This window comes from Lepidochelys olivacea (genome assembly GCF_965140295.1).
Source record: "Lepidochelys olivacea isolate rLepOli2 genome assembly, chromosome: 5".
Classification (NCBI taxonomy): Eukaryota; Metazoa; Chordata; order Testudines; family Cheloniidae; genus Lepidochelys; species Lepidochelys olivacea.
The window spans coordinates 99,144,478-99,158,918 of record NC_140415.1 but is presented as its reverse complement, the minus strand read 5'-3'; the positions used below and the strand labels follow the sequence as shown (position 1 = coordinate 99,158,918).

At 43.4% G+C, this 14,441-nt stretch overlaps 1 protein-coding gene across 2 annotated transcripts in view; it reads right to left on the bottom strand.

The window, feature by feature from the left end:
- Positions 1-14,441, bottom strand: part of CEMIP2 (cell migration inducing hyaluronidase 2) — a 79,021-nt gene that overhangs the window by 56,763 nt on the left and 7,817 nt on the right. The window contains exon 1 of one of the 2 annotated variants that reach the window (XM_084629094.1): positions 9,188-9,307. The exons of the other annotated variant lie outside the window; for it this stretch is intronic. The gene's annotated coding sequence lies outside the window, so the exon portion shown is untranslated. Of the gene's footprint in view, positions 1-9,187; positions 9,308-14,441 lie in introns of those variants that run through there. 2 annotated transcript variants of the gene reach the window in all.

Sequence of the window (14,441 nt, the reverse complement as noted above, 5' to 3'; positions counted from 1 at the left end):
AAATGAATCCTTGTCTATAACAGATGATTATTGAATCAACCTAGTTTCCTTGCTGAGAAGAGACTCTTTCCAAAGCAATCTGCTTTTTTTTTTTAATAGTATTAGATACTACTATATTAGATACTACTTCCTCAAGTTACATTTGGGAGGAATTACTGGTAACACAGCATTTTTCTTATCCCAGATACTGTATGGAATTAGTAAGTGTGGTGCTCTGTTGAGGTACGGAGAAACAACTTCCAGATTAGGAAATGGGAGTTGTAGGTAAGGAGTTTCAGGATGTATGCTTGCACATGGACATGGCAATATTTCCAGCACACAGAAGAAGCTCTGATTCCCAGCTGGGAACAAGCATTATCAAAGTAATGCCATTTGGACTCCCTACAACCTCAAGTTTTAATCACATATATTACAGTAGCAGCCCTCAGAGTCTCAGCAATACACCATCTATCCATCTGAACTGGCTCATCTGGGGAAAGTCTTCTCAGGACATCACTAATAGCTCAAACTAGTTCTCAAACTCTTCCACTCTCTGGAACTGAAAAACAGGTGTGTTAAATCGTACCCACTCCAAATTAATTGGTGGAGCTCATAAGAGCAGTCCTAGACTCCAGCCAAGGCCTTCCTTCCACAAGATAGATCCCAAACAATTTTAAGCTTCATTTCAGATATCAAAGAAATACACACAACATTGCAAAAGCTTGCCTAAAACTACAACACCATGTGGACTCGGGCACATAAGTAATACCTCTTGACTTCACCTGTAAGGCTGGCTGAGGTCAGTGTACTAGTCAGACATAACATGGATATTCAGCTCATGATTTCTATTGTTCTAGTCTCCCTAAACAGGGGGATAAATCCAGACAGTCTGCAAATGAGTCCCCCTTCCACACTCTTGTTCCCTGCCTTCCCCCCTCATTCCTAGTGACTGATATTTCCATACACAGAAATGGGGAGCTCATCACTAGCGACGGCTGTGGACCTCTCAAGTAGCTAGGCTCCATGTAAACATACAGGAGCTTGGGGCAATTTGCCTGGTAGGCCAGACTTTCTGTCCGATGCCACCCTCCAGATCCCAAAAGACAATACCACTGCAACACGCAAAGTGGAGCTCCATCACCACCTTGTGCCAAGAAGCAATCAGGTTCTGGAACTGGTGTATTCAACAGAGCATAATTCCCACAGTCCCTCACTTAAACAGGCATAAGTAACGACCTGGCACACCACCTCAGTAGAAAGTACTCAGAGCATCCCAAGTGGTCTCTGGAGGATTATCCCTTGTGGACTAATATATGCTGGCTATCATATAAATCATAGAATCATAGACCTTGAGAGGTCATCTAGTACAGTCCCCTGCACTCAAGGCAGGGCCAAGTATTGTCTAGACCATCCCTGACAGGTGTTTGTCTAACCTGCTCTTAAAAGTCTCCAATGATGGAGATTCCACAACCTTCCTAGGAAATTTATTCCAGTGATTAACCACCCTGACAGGAAGTTTTTCCTGATTTCCAACCTAAACTTCCCTTGCTGCAAGTTAAGCCCATTGCTTCTTGTACTATCCTCAGAGTTTAAAAAGAACAATTTTTCTCCCTCCCCCTTTTACATACTTGAAAATTGTTATGTCCCCCCTCAGTCTTCTCTTTTCCAGGCTAAACAAACCTAATTTTTCCAATTTTCCCCTCAGAGGTCATGTTTTCTAGATCTTTAATCATTTTTGTTGTTCTTCTCTGGACTCACTCCAATTTGTCCACATCCTTCCTGAAGTGTGGCATTCAGAACTGGACACAATACTCCAGTTGAGGCCTAATCAGTGCAAAGTAGAGCAGAAGAGTTACTTCTCATGTCTTACTTACAACAATCTCTCAAAATAAATTGACCCCTGGAATTGTCCCTGTGTGCTACAAATAAGAGATCCTGAATGGCATTGTTCTCTGTAGATACTAACAAAAGTCTCTCTTTACAATCTTACAACACTCCTCCTAATATATCCCAGAATGATGTTCACTTTTTTTGCAACAGCATTACACTGTTGACTCATGTTTAGCTTGTGGTCCACTATGACCTCCAGATCCCTTTCTGTGGTAGTCCTTCCTAGGCAATCAGACCCAGAACTTAAATATATATCATATTAATAGTATGCATTATTCGCACCATATATTAGTATGCATTAAGTACCAACAACATTAAGCACAAATATTATAACAGTGATATGGCCTAAAAAGGCCTATACCATAACCCTGTTCACTTATGCTAAGTAAGTATTTGGCACAAGCAGATAGGAAACCTGTCAAAATGAAGATACATTCATTCTATGTCTTAGTACAAACTTCACGGATCACTAGCTTCACGGAACGCTAGTATCTAAAACAAAGGTAAGGAAGGAACAGAACAACAAGTTAGGGAACTGGAGCAAACTGCTGGGCTGGATTTTAGTGATGTGTGAAGACATGTGTAACTTGTAAAATCATAAATAATACCAGCTGAAACATGTAATTTGGGGAGTACACGTTCTGCATAAAGTCTATGCAACATCGCTGCATGGGATCGCTGTTCGGAGACAGGTATCATATAGAACCTTTTCTCTGTACCATATTAAGAAACCTGACTATATTGATTATTTGGTCTACGGTATATTTCATAATGAAATAATGAACCAAAGTCTGGTTGAGCAAATGACTATACAATTTATCAACCTGTTGTTCAGCAACATTGCAAACAAGTGCCCCCTTTTCTGTTCCAAAGAAGGAAGAGGTCCCAGCTATCAGACACTTTTCTTCTCTCCTGGTCAAAAGACATATTATCCACTTTCCCTCTGGTTCCTGTGATTCTCAGAGTCACCACAGAGATCACACATGATGCAGCCAGAGTTTTCCTCATTGCTCTCTCTTGGGCAAGACAATTACGGTTCACAGAGCTGCTACACCTAGTGCAAGACCTCCACATGCAGGACATTCAAGAGTGGGACTTTGTTCAGAACCAAGGTCAGATTCTTCACCCCCTCCCAAAGTCCCTGAACTTCATAGCATACATGTCAGCTGGCTGAGCCACACAAACAGCATTTGTTCTGCAGAGGTACAAGACATCTCAGCTAAAACAGAAAACCATCCAGCAGAGTCCTTTCAAGAGGAAGTGGAAACAATTCTGCATATGGCCCTCCCAGGAAGGTGTGACTCTTTCAAAAAGATCCTGTTTGTAAAATCCTATGTTCTCCAACTAAAAGCAAACAAGACTCAGCATCACTTCAGTCAGAGTCCTAGCTGCAAACTTCATCTGTCACCCTCTAATCCAGCCTTTTATCACCTCATAGTGACCAAGTGCTTTAAAGTCCTGAGCCATGCCTTTCCACCAAACAGAGAACCACCTTCACCCTGGCACCAAACTATTGTCTTAACAATTCTTTGTCTTTTATTCTTATAAAACCCCCATTTGAGCTATGAATGACTATTCACTTTACCATCTCTCCATAAAGATTCCTTTCCTAGTGGCCATCATCTAAGCTAGGAGGGTGAGCAAGATTCAAACCTTGATTTGAATCAAGGTTCAGATCCACAGTATACAGGATTCCATAAGGATAAAAAGATGTTGAGGTCTCACTGCAAATTCTTATCTAAAGAGGTTTCCAAATTTCACATGAATCAGTCAGTCAGTCACTCACTCACTTCTTTGCTAAACTCCATTCAAACCATTGGGAAGCTAGATTATACACATTAAATGTAAAGAGAGACCTTTGTTAGTATCTACAGAGAACAATGCCATTCAGGATCTCTCTTATTTGTAGCACACAGGGACAATCCCAGGGGTCAATTTATTTTGAGAGATTGTACATAAGAATGGCCATACTGGGTCAGGCCAATTATACAAGAATTAGGCAGCATACCCTTACTTATTACAAAACATTAGGGCCTTTCCCCTCCCACAGGTATCAGGGTTCATTCTACTAAATCTAAAGTGGCTTACGTGTTACCCCAGATTTGAGGGGTGAGTGTACCCCAGATTTTGATTGAGCCCACTGCAATCATATTATGTGCATTCAGTCATCATGAATTAATAAAAAATGGACCACCACCTACGTAAGGGTTAATTTGAACAAGCAAAGTTTCCGGAGGCAAGGTCAAATACATTTACAGGCTTGTAGTCTCTACTAATCAGAATGGGAGGAGAGTAGAGAAAAAGTCAACAACTGAGAGAAAAGCAAATCAGTGAACGAGAACCTTTGAGTTTGGGCACCTTTGATATAGAAGTTTATTATGACTAAGATTGTTAGGAATGTTTGTTGATAAATAATGTACTGATGTTAGGAGACATGACGACCTAGTAGGGGTCATTATGATGTGTGTTTTGTAAAAGCTAGCTGTAGAAGGATTAGAGTGTACTTTGGAGCAGTCTTCTGAAGCTATCCTGAGAGGGTTTTTTCCTAACACCTTACTCCCTGGCAGGGAAGCAACCGGCCATTGCTGAACTGCTGCAATTTACTCAATACCGTTCCAGATTTTACGTAAATATTTGGGATGTTCTAAACCTATTGTTGTATGTCCGTGTGTACTTAAATCTAACAAACTGTAATTTTAGATAAGAGCATGCTTACTTGTATTAATCTTTCATCAGCTGAAGCTCTGTGTTCCCATTGATTTATTCCTGACACTGCCTGGAGTGAAACAGTAAAGTTACCACTGCTATGGGTTCTGAAAACTCTGGGTAACATATGCTGCTTACCTTAGGAATGTTTCTCTTCAAGAGATTCGCTGAGTGGCTACCTGGAGCTTTATCCACTATCAAAATATTACTCGTGGGACCTGGCATCCAGGTTTGCAAGAATGTTTCTGCATTTTATTTAGCCAGGACTAAATAGGACTTTCCTCCTATCTGGTCTGGGAATTGCTTACTAGTCACCATGAATGGGACACAGACACACAATAATTGAAGAAAAACAAGGCCCTTACCTTACAGTAAAAAGAAAAAGGAGTACTTGTGGCACCTTAGCGACTAACCAATTTATTTGAGCATAAGCTTTCGTGAGCTACATCCGATGAAGTGAGCTGTAGCTCACGAAAGCTTATGCTCAAATAAATTGGTTAGTCGCTAAGGTGCCACAAGTACTCCTTTTCTTTTTGCGAATACAGACTAACACGGCTGTTACTCTGAAACTTACCTTACAGTAGTGTTTCTGAACCTGGTGAACCCCTTTGGACTAAAAAAAAAAAAATAGCGACCTTCCCTTACTAAGACTCGAAAAAATTGCAACCCCCTATCTTAAATATCATTAAGTTATGACTAGTACTCATGGCTGGTATTGGCAAGCAGGGCAATTGCCCAGGGCCCCATGACACAGGGGCCTCACAAAGCTAAGTTATATGCTTCAGCCCCAGGCAATGGGGCTCAGGCTTCAGCTACGGGCAACGAGGGGCTGAAGCATGTAACTAAGCTTCCCGGGGTTCCCTGTGGTGTGTGGCCCCTGGCAGTTGCCCTGCTTATCACCCCATAATGCCAGCCCTAACTTGCAACCCCCCACCCCCACCCTGTCCCACAATGCCCTTGGGGGTCATGAGCCCTCATTTTAGAAGCACTGCTAACTGGTAGTTCTTTGAGATGCATGCCAATCCTATGACTCACTCCCTTTCCCCACTACTTCAGAGTCCTCCTATATAAGTAGGATTCTAGATTAGCAAGCAAACAGAGTGGCAATTGAAGGTGCACTCCTTCTTTAGTCCCTCTGGTAAGGGGGCATGAAGACACGCAGGGCACACATGCCCCCAACACTGTTGGCCAAAAGATTTCAGACTTGTGGATTTCCATAAGTGGGACCTCCAAGGACTAAGCATTTCAAAGAACTAGACACGGCAAGATAAGGGCCTTGTTTTTTCCTTGTTGCTGTACAGTCCTAATTCTAATGAGCAACAGGTCATCCTACACCAGTAAATTCAGATGTGTCATTGCAAGTCTATTTATAGCATGCACCAAAGTAACTTTCTTGACTGAAGTTTCTTCAAAAGGAAGGCTATCATTGTCTAGCAGATCAAAGATCTACTCTTTCCTCAGCATAGCATTATACTTTTTTTTGATTAGGTTACGTTACTTCCCAGCCTTCTGTTACCTTTTTCCCTTCAGGCACACATAAAACTGTCTCAACTTTAAAGTGTGCGTAATATTGCAGGGTAATATCCTCACACACATCAAGACAATCTGCAAGGTATTTAAATATGAAAAATATTGTGTAGCCAGTTTTTCAGATACCCTAAAAAATATGCTTTAATTCCAAGGATTTAGCTGTACAACTCCTATTATACTTTCATGGACATCCCTGTGCGCGTAAATTATCCTGTGGGGACAACATTTTAAACTTGATCATATAGTATACTCTACACTCAACAAAAGTTAATTAAGATGATGTAAAGACTGCAGGCATGGTGATTTCATACATATTATCTTCCAAGAAAATTACAGTTAACAAACTTTATTAGAAACACAGAATTAAGGCTACATCTAAACAAGGTACCCAATCTGTGGATGTATTGAAAATGTGCCCCATAACTATTACAATTTGTTTTTTTACATACATGTCTCAAATGCTAAGTGTGATACTTTGTTAGTTGAACATACTTTGTTCTTTTCATGCCAGTGCTCTAAAAGCACAATCTACACATGAGAGTTCTATGAACGAAGACATGGTAGCTCTTTCTAGCAACATTTGGATAATTGGCTGCAACAGAGTAACCACAGAACCTTTTTCTTGTGAGGCGCTAAGCACCCTCACCGTCTTGCATGACCAGGCCTTTAATGAAGAGTGGAGAAACTTCATCTCAGCAGACTGATTGTTCTGACACCTTAAGATGACAATATATTTACCAACATTAACTGTTTCACTGATGATCATTGTAGCAGGAACAGCTAATGTGTTTCTCCCACAATCCAGAACGGCCTACCATGTTTAAAATCCCAGCTGGTGGTTAGCCATTGTCAAAATCTACCACATATTAGAAACAAACTAGAAAAATAAACAAGGCCTTCTCTGCCTATTTTTCATTTTTGTATTTAATTCAATAGCCTCCATTCTGTTCTTACCATATTGACTAGTAAAGTATCACAAACCCAATATAACACCAAATACAAGCTAACAAGTCAATCTCACTAATTCACATAACCACTGCAAATTACTGAATTTTGCAAATTCCATACAAATGAACAACATACTTTGTTTGGGGATTTTTTTGTTTGGGGTTGTTGTTGTTGATCATAGTTCAACTTCAAGCATTTATGACAATGCAGTAGAGGTTTCTAAATTTTAATTCATGGACCACTGGCAGTCCAGAGCAGTTGGTGGTGGTCTGTGGAAAGCTGGCTGGTAACATGGTGCAGGTGCCACTCTTTTTTTCCAATTGATAAGTTTCATTAAAAGAAGCTAAAACTATATTACATATTTTCCGAATATTACTTTTATGTAAGCGATTGCTGTAGATACCATATGAACTTTATATGATCATGAATGGGAGAGAATATTGTCCATATGTTGCAAATGGGAGGGGAAGTAGCCCATGAGATTAAGATACAGTCCACACTATCAAAAAATAAGTTTGAGAACCCCGGTTTAAAATACCTGCAAAGGTTAGATTATTTTTACAATGCAAGACCCTGCTACAGCATCTATTACCTGCTGAGAGGTGAGAACCCCCTGTCAAATTTGTTGTGAATTATTAAAGAGATTCTAATGCATTCAGTAGTTTTGTTAGAACAAGAATGCACTTAAAAACAAGAAAGTTACAATAAATCATTATCCGTCTGGTTTAAACAAAGAAAAAAAACCTGTGGAATTCAAAGTTAAGGCAGCTAATTCATCCTGAACTCACTGTATTTGTGTACTGCTGCAGGTGTTGAGGTCAGTTCTCACCATGTGCTGGGAAATTATGCATGCAATAACCTTCAGTGGAAGAATTTACTTGAGGGTATGAAAGATTACACTCTGTTCAGGAAAAAGAAAAGGAGTACTTGTGGCACCTTAGAGACTAACCAATTTATTAGAGCATAAGCTTTCGTGAGCTACAGCTCACTTCCTCAGATGCATATCGTGGAAACTGCAGCAGGCTTTATATATACACAGAGAATATGAAACAATACCTCCTCCCACCCCACTCTGAACTCTGTTCAGGGACTCCATCCATTCCTAGGATACAGTGGACATGACATCTAACTAGAATTTAAAGTTGTGAATTTCCTAGCTCTCTCCCTATCTCCCAATTTAAGTCAGACCCTTATGTTTAATATAAGCTTTTTCAAAAGCATATTTAAATAGGTAACATGTTACATCAAAAAGAAAAGGAGTACTAGTGGCACCTTAGAGATTAACCAATTTATCTCTAAGGTGCCACTAGTACTCCTTTTCTTTTTGCGAATACAGACTAACACGGCTGCTACTCTGAAACATGTTACATCAAATGATAACATTTTTATTTTCTTTCAGGGAAGTCTACAATACCAGTTGCTATTACTACTCTAACTGACACACAACAGCATCAAACCTAAAACAATATTTAAGTGTATGTGAATTTTTAGAGACTTCCCAACTTAGATTAAAACACAAGACATTAGCTTTCCATTTGCTTATTAAAACTGGAATAAAGGAAAGATAGGGTTTAGTTTAGCAAAGATAAGCATGACCAGCCAAGAGGTAAAAAAAAAAAATATTACCTCACCCACCTTTTCTCTCTAATATCCTGGGACCAACAGGGCTACAACAGCTCTGCAAACAATTGTTTTGTGCTGCAGATGAAACTCTGATTTGTTCATTTAAACTGTATCTGGGTTTGAGAAAATCGGTGGAAAAGAAAATAGGGACCGGCGGGTGGTGAGCAAGGGGAAAGGAAGCAGGGAGTGAACAGTGTGCGGTGCAGAGCGGAATGGGGTACACAGGCTCAGCGGTGGGCTAAGCGGCAGGCGGTGCTGGGGAAGAGGGCAGCAGGGTTGGGGTAAGGAATCCAGGGCACAGAGGGAAGCCAACAGCGGGTGAGGAGTACAGCGCTTGGGGGGACAGGGCGAAGCCAGCAGGGGGCGAGTAGCCGGAGCCAGGGGGCGGAAGTCAGCAGGGGAAGAGCTGCACGGAGCTTGGGGAGCAGTGGAGGGAGGGGGAGCCCACAGGCGGAGAGCGACACAGAGCAGGGGGCGCTCGGGGGGCGGCGGCGGGGCCGGCTGCACTCACCTCGGCGGCGCGCTCAGGACGCTACCGGTCAGGGCGGCATGGTGTCCCGGCTCCCCGCCCCGGCTGCTGCTTTTACGCAACTGGCAGCGGCTCCTGCCGTGGGGCCTGGAGGGGAAACAGCCCGCCCCGCCCCCGTCCCCGAAATGACGCGGCGCTGCCCGGCCGCCCCTTCCCCGCCCAACCCGGCAGCACCCCCGCTGCCAGCCCCTTCCCCGGCGCCGAGGGGCTGGGCTGGAGGAGGAGCGCCGGGGCCTGGGCTGGGCTGCCCTGCCCGGCGAGGAAGGCCGGAGGCGGCGCGAGGGACAAGCCCAGCCCTCCGGAGCTGGGCGCCCCGGCTCTGAGCCCCCGCGGGGCGTGTTCGGCCTGCGGGTTCGGGGCCCGGCCGGCGGCAGCGCGTCACGCCCGTACCAGGCGAGCAGCCCAGCGGGACCTCGCCTCGCCCAACCCCGGGGGGGCAGCCGCTGCGTCCAGCGCCCCTGCAGCTCTGGTGTCTCCCCAGGGGAGCTCCCGCGTCTGTGCGCCCCCCTGTATTGCCCCAGCGATTCCTCTCCCTTTCCAGCATCGGCCCCACCTCTCGTGCTGCCCAGCTTCCCCTCTTTCCTTACTCTGTTCTTCCCCCCGCACATTCCCGTGAGCCACTTCTGCCTCCCTCCCTCTCTCCCCCAGGCATGCCCCATATTACCCTGCCCCCTCTTCCTCGTTCCCTACACCCCATCCATGTTCTCCCCTCCAGTCCCCTTGTATTACGCTCATTCTCAACCCTGCACCTCCCGAAGCTCTTCAGCCTCCCTCCTGCTTCCCCCTTCTCATCGGTTCCTGGTGAGCTCGCCGCGCCACTAATCCGCCCCCTTCTGCCCTTAGGGTATCGCGGTGTCCGTCGCACTGCAGACCAGGAGAGCATCTTCACAACGGGGATAATTGCAAGTCTGAAGCCAACAGCAGATGCGAGCGTACGGGAAGTTTTCAATAACGCTTCCTTGGGGGGTTAGGGGTGGTTGGTGTTCTGGAGCTCTCAGCAAGAGCTTCTCTCATTCACTGGCTGGGACTGGGAAATGATCTTGTCACCAATTAAAACAGGAGCTGAATCCCCACAGAGCCTGTCCGTCCCCCCACCATGCAGGTAGCAAATATGCAAATTCTGCACCTACTCCCATCGCTTCCCTCCCTCCAGTGCTCATCCTGCTTTTCGTCTTACCACGTGAGCAGGGACTTGTCCTTCCCCGTGGAGATGTGGGCAGTATATAGCTCATTTTGTGGATTACTAGAATTCAAATAATCACTTCATGTTATGTTGTGGAGGAAGTTGGGGAACATTCTGCAACACACACACAAACGACTCACAGTAAGGGAGAGGACTCAGAGAGAAGTACGACCTTGCACTGCTTGTCATGCTATAGAGAGCTACACCCCTTCTCAAACAGGAGACTATTAAGGAAAACTATGAACTGAAGACAAATGGAGTTCCACACAGCTTGAGTTCTAACTAACTCTTTGTTTACCAGAACCAAAACCACGTCTGAAACGCTGTACAGCAGAGGAGACATCTAGTGGCTAAATAGCATCCTGCAAGTAAACATTACAGTTTAAAGCAATAGGTAGCTCCAGTTACTTAAACTTGAGCCCCTCCACTGATTTAGTCTCACTCCAGTGAGAGCTGAAAAACTGCACTCAAGCTACACAGAGCGATTTGATTAGCAGCACAAAGTGATTGGACTAGCATCTGATATATTATGCTAACTGCAGCTATAGTCTGTAGCTGCATACCTATGATATTACTAAATCTAGTATCTGCAGCTCTCAACAAGCTTCAACTCATACCCCCATGGGCCAGCTAGCTAGAGTTTAATGTACCACTTAACTCACCCAATTGCACATGAATGGGAGTCAGGTTAGAGGTAATACTCAATTTATACCTTGAGCTAACACTATAGCCAAGACAAGCTGTTAGATATGTGAATAAGGCAGCATTTCCCCCCTTCCTTCTTCACTCTAGTTAATTATACTAGTCTAATTATTCCAAATTATATTGGGCCCAATTTTTAAAAAAGTCAAATTCATAATTACATGTGCAAATGTTCATAAATCCATCATAATTATGAAAAATGCAAATGCATAAGGGCATTTGCACTTGCAAGTAATCTGTCATGTCTCAGCTGAAGGAATTGTAAGGTCTTTTATTTTTGTTTGTTTTACACAATGGGAGCATCTTAGACTTATACTATGATAAACCAAAGCAAGCATGAAAATCAAGGATGTTTCTATATACAAAGTGCTGCATTTTAAAAAATAAAGTATAACATTGGGCATCTAATGTATACATGCAGTTACTTTGTTTGCCTATGTGATGCAGGTTTTGGGCATTCAGATTTCCACTTAGTCCGACTATTTTTATGTACAAACTGCCTGAATTATTTATTCAATCAGAATAGTTGTATGAGCATATTAGGCTCATAACTGCATGCACTTTTTTGCATATGCAATTTCATGCCTGACCATTTGAAAATCAGGACCTTTTACATCAATAAACTTTCAGTGATCCTGCGTTCTTTGGTCTCCTGTAAACAATGATACATCTGAAATATTCCCACTGAGCTTTCACTGTAAAAAGTAAGGTTTCAGAGTAGCAGCTGTGTTAGTCTGTATTCACAAAAAGAAAAGGACTTGTGGCACCTTAGAGACTAACAAATTTATTTGAGCATAAGCTTCCGTGAGCTACAGCTCACTTCAGTGCATCCGATGAAGTGAGCTGTAGCTCACGAAAGCTTATGCTCAAATAAATTTGTTAGTCTCTAAGGTGCCACAAGTACTCCTTTTCTTTTTGTAAAAAGTAAGATCATGCAATTTAATATCAGTACTCCCTGAATGCTATTAAATATTTAGGACTTAAGTTTTTCCTCTCCTTTGAGAAATTACACTCACTTAATGCAGTTTTTACAAAATCAATAAAAAGGAACTTGGCCAGATGGATACGCTTCCTGCTTTCGGTGAGCAGAAGGACGTACCTCTTAAAATGTGTTGTCCTCACAATGCTTATTTCTCTTTAATACATAGCATTTCCCATCCATCCCTAAAGCAAAGTTTCCAGTAATGCAAAGAACAGTTTACTTTTATATACAGATATATGGCAAATTAAGAGATCCAGAATTCAGTTAAAATATGTACCTGGTCCTGCAAAGTGTTCCAATTTCAATGGGACTACAAGTGGCAAGAGAGCCACTTGGGGTCATAAGCAGCGGGGAGGGTGAAATCTAAAAAAAATTACTGAATGTTTTCCAAAATTTACTGAATAGGAGCAGGGTCGGAGGGAGGCGATTGAGACACCCTGTGGAGTAGAAGGGGAGGGTTTGGAGGCTGGATTTGGGTGAGTCAAGGCAGGCAGAGGATGGGCCTTACCAAGTCTCATCCCGATTCCTGAGCCACAAAGTTGAATTCCTGGGCAGGGCTGGTACTTTTCTGCACCATCCCCTTTGCTCCACGCTAGCACCACTTGACAGCCGGGCTGGACCCTTCGCTCGGTCAAACGTCTGGGACAGCCAGCCTCACCCCGTGCTGCCTCCGGCATTACTAGGAGACGGCAGTGGAATTCAGACTCCTGGAGCGGGGGGAGGCTTGCACAGACTGCACAGTTAAAAAAAAATGTCTGGCACCATTCCCCAGGCCACCAATTTCCCCCTCTCCAGAGCCAGCACCACCACAGCCAGCTCCTCAGCATCCTCCCTGACAGATTGTGGGAAGCCCCTAAGAGGCAGCGCCACCCCACACCAGCTGGCAGCAGTAGCAAGCCGAGTTCTTCTGCTGCCAATCTCTGTGGGCAGGGGCAGAAGACCCACGAGCTTGGCACCAAGCTGTCTTTAAGGCCACAGCAGCACTACCAGCTGGTGGACAAAATTTTATCAAATGTGTCAGGAGTGGTGGATTTCACGTCTATCCGCCCCCTCTTCTGGTGCTCCTGCCTGTGGGAGTATGGATATGTGCATGGGTAACTCTTTGCAGGCCCTATAGCCCTTAACCTGCAAACACGGACATATCTGTTTAAAGTTATGCATGCTGTGTGTCAATGTTTGCAGGATAAGGGCCTATGTTTGTCAGAAGGAAGGGATGAAATGGGAATTGGTATTTTCCACTGAATGCATCCGATGAAGTGAGCTGTAGCTCACGAAAGCTTATGCTCAAATAAATTTGTTAGACTGTAAGGTGCCACAAGTACTTTTCTTTTTGCGAATACAGACTAACACAGCTGCTACTCTGAAACCTGTCAAAATAAACAATAATAATAACAAAAAGTAATATTTGTGAAGCCTCACAATTCACGATTAAAACTAATTTTAAATAATAAGGATTAGGATGAGATTTTCACTGAAGGTCCAGATTATGTCCCACATCTGCATGTGTGGGTTTCTTGCATCTTCCTGTGAAGCATTTGGTGCTGATCACTGTCCGAGACTAGTATTGCCATATTGGCTCAAACCATGGCCCATCGAATCCAATAGCCTAAATTCTTATACCTGTGATTTTGTGATGCTTTCCTCAGGGAACCCAAAACCGTAAATCACTGTGTTGCCTCCCTGCCTCAGCAAAAAAGATCTTTGCTGGAGCTTAAACTGTGACAATTCCCTACCACACACTCTGTCTGCCTCACCACCAAACTCCTTGAGACTCGACAGTCTAAACTTTGCCTTGCAGGTAACGTTCAATGCATCCAGTTCCAAATTACCTAGAGGCATCTCTGAAATGTCCAGTCCCTCTCATTGGACACTCTCAGAAAATAACCAAGTCCACTGCCACACCAGCCTGTTGGCTCAACTGAGGATGCACACCCCACTTTAATATAACAGCACTGAGATGATTTGCAGTATAACTAAGCATAAATTTATTAATAAAGAACATGAATTTAAGCGATTCTAAGCAAGAAAAGAGTCAGGAATGATTACAAGTAAAACAAAATAACACACTTTCAGTAACTAAAGCTTTTTCACTTCTATCAAGCTGTCTGCATCTCCAGGCCTTCAGGTAGGAAGATCCACTGTTCACAGAATCAAAGAATCCTAATTCCCTTTGTCCACTAAGTGATGGATAACTAAGGGTTTCTCTCCCCTTCTTATAGTCCAGTAAACCTTTGAAATGTATTCTTTTGGAGTATATCTCCAGATAAAGCTTTTCTCCTGTGCTGCTTGTGCTCCAGGAAGTTGATACCATGCTGTGTTCCAATCCTTGCCCTTCTCTCAATTTGCTTTTCCTGTTGACTCAGATATAA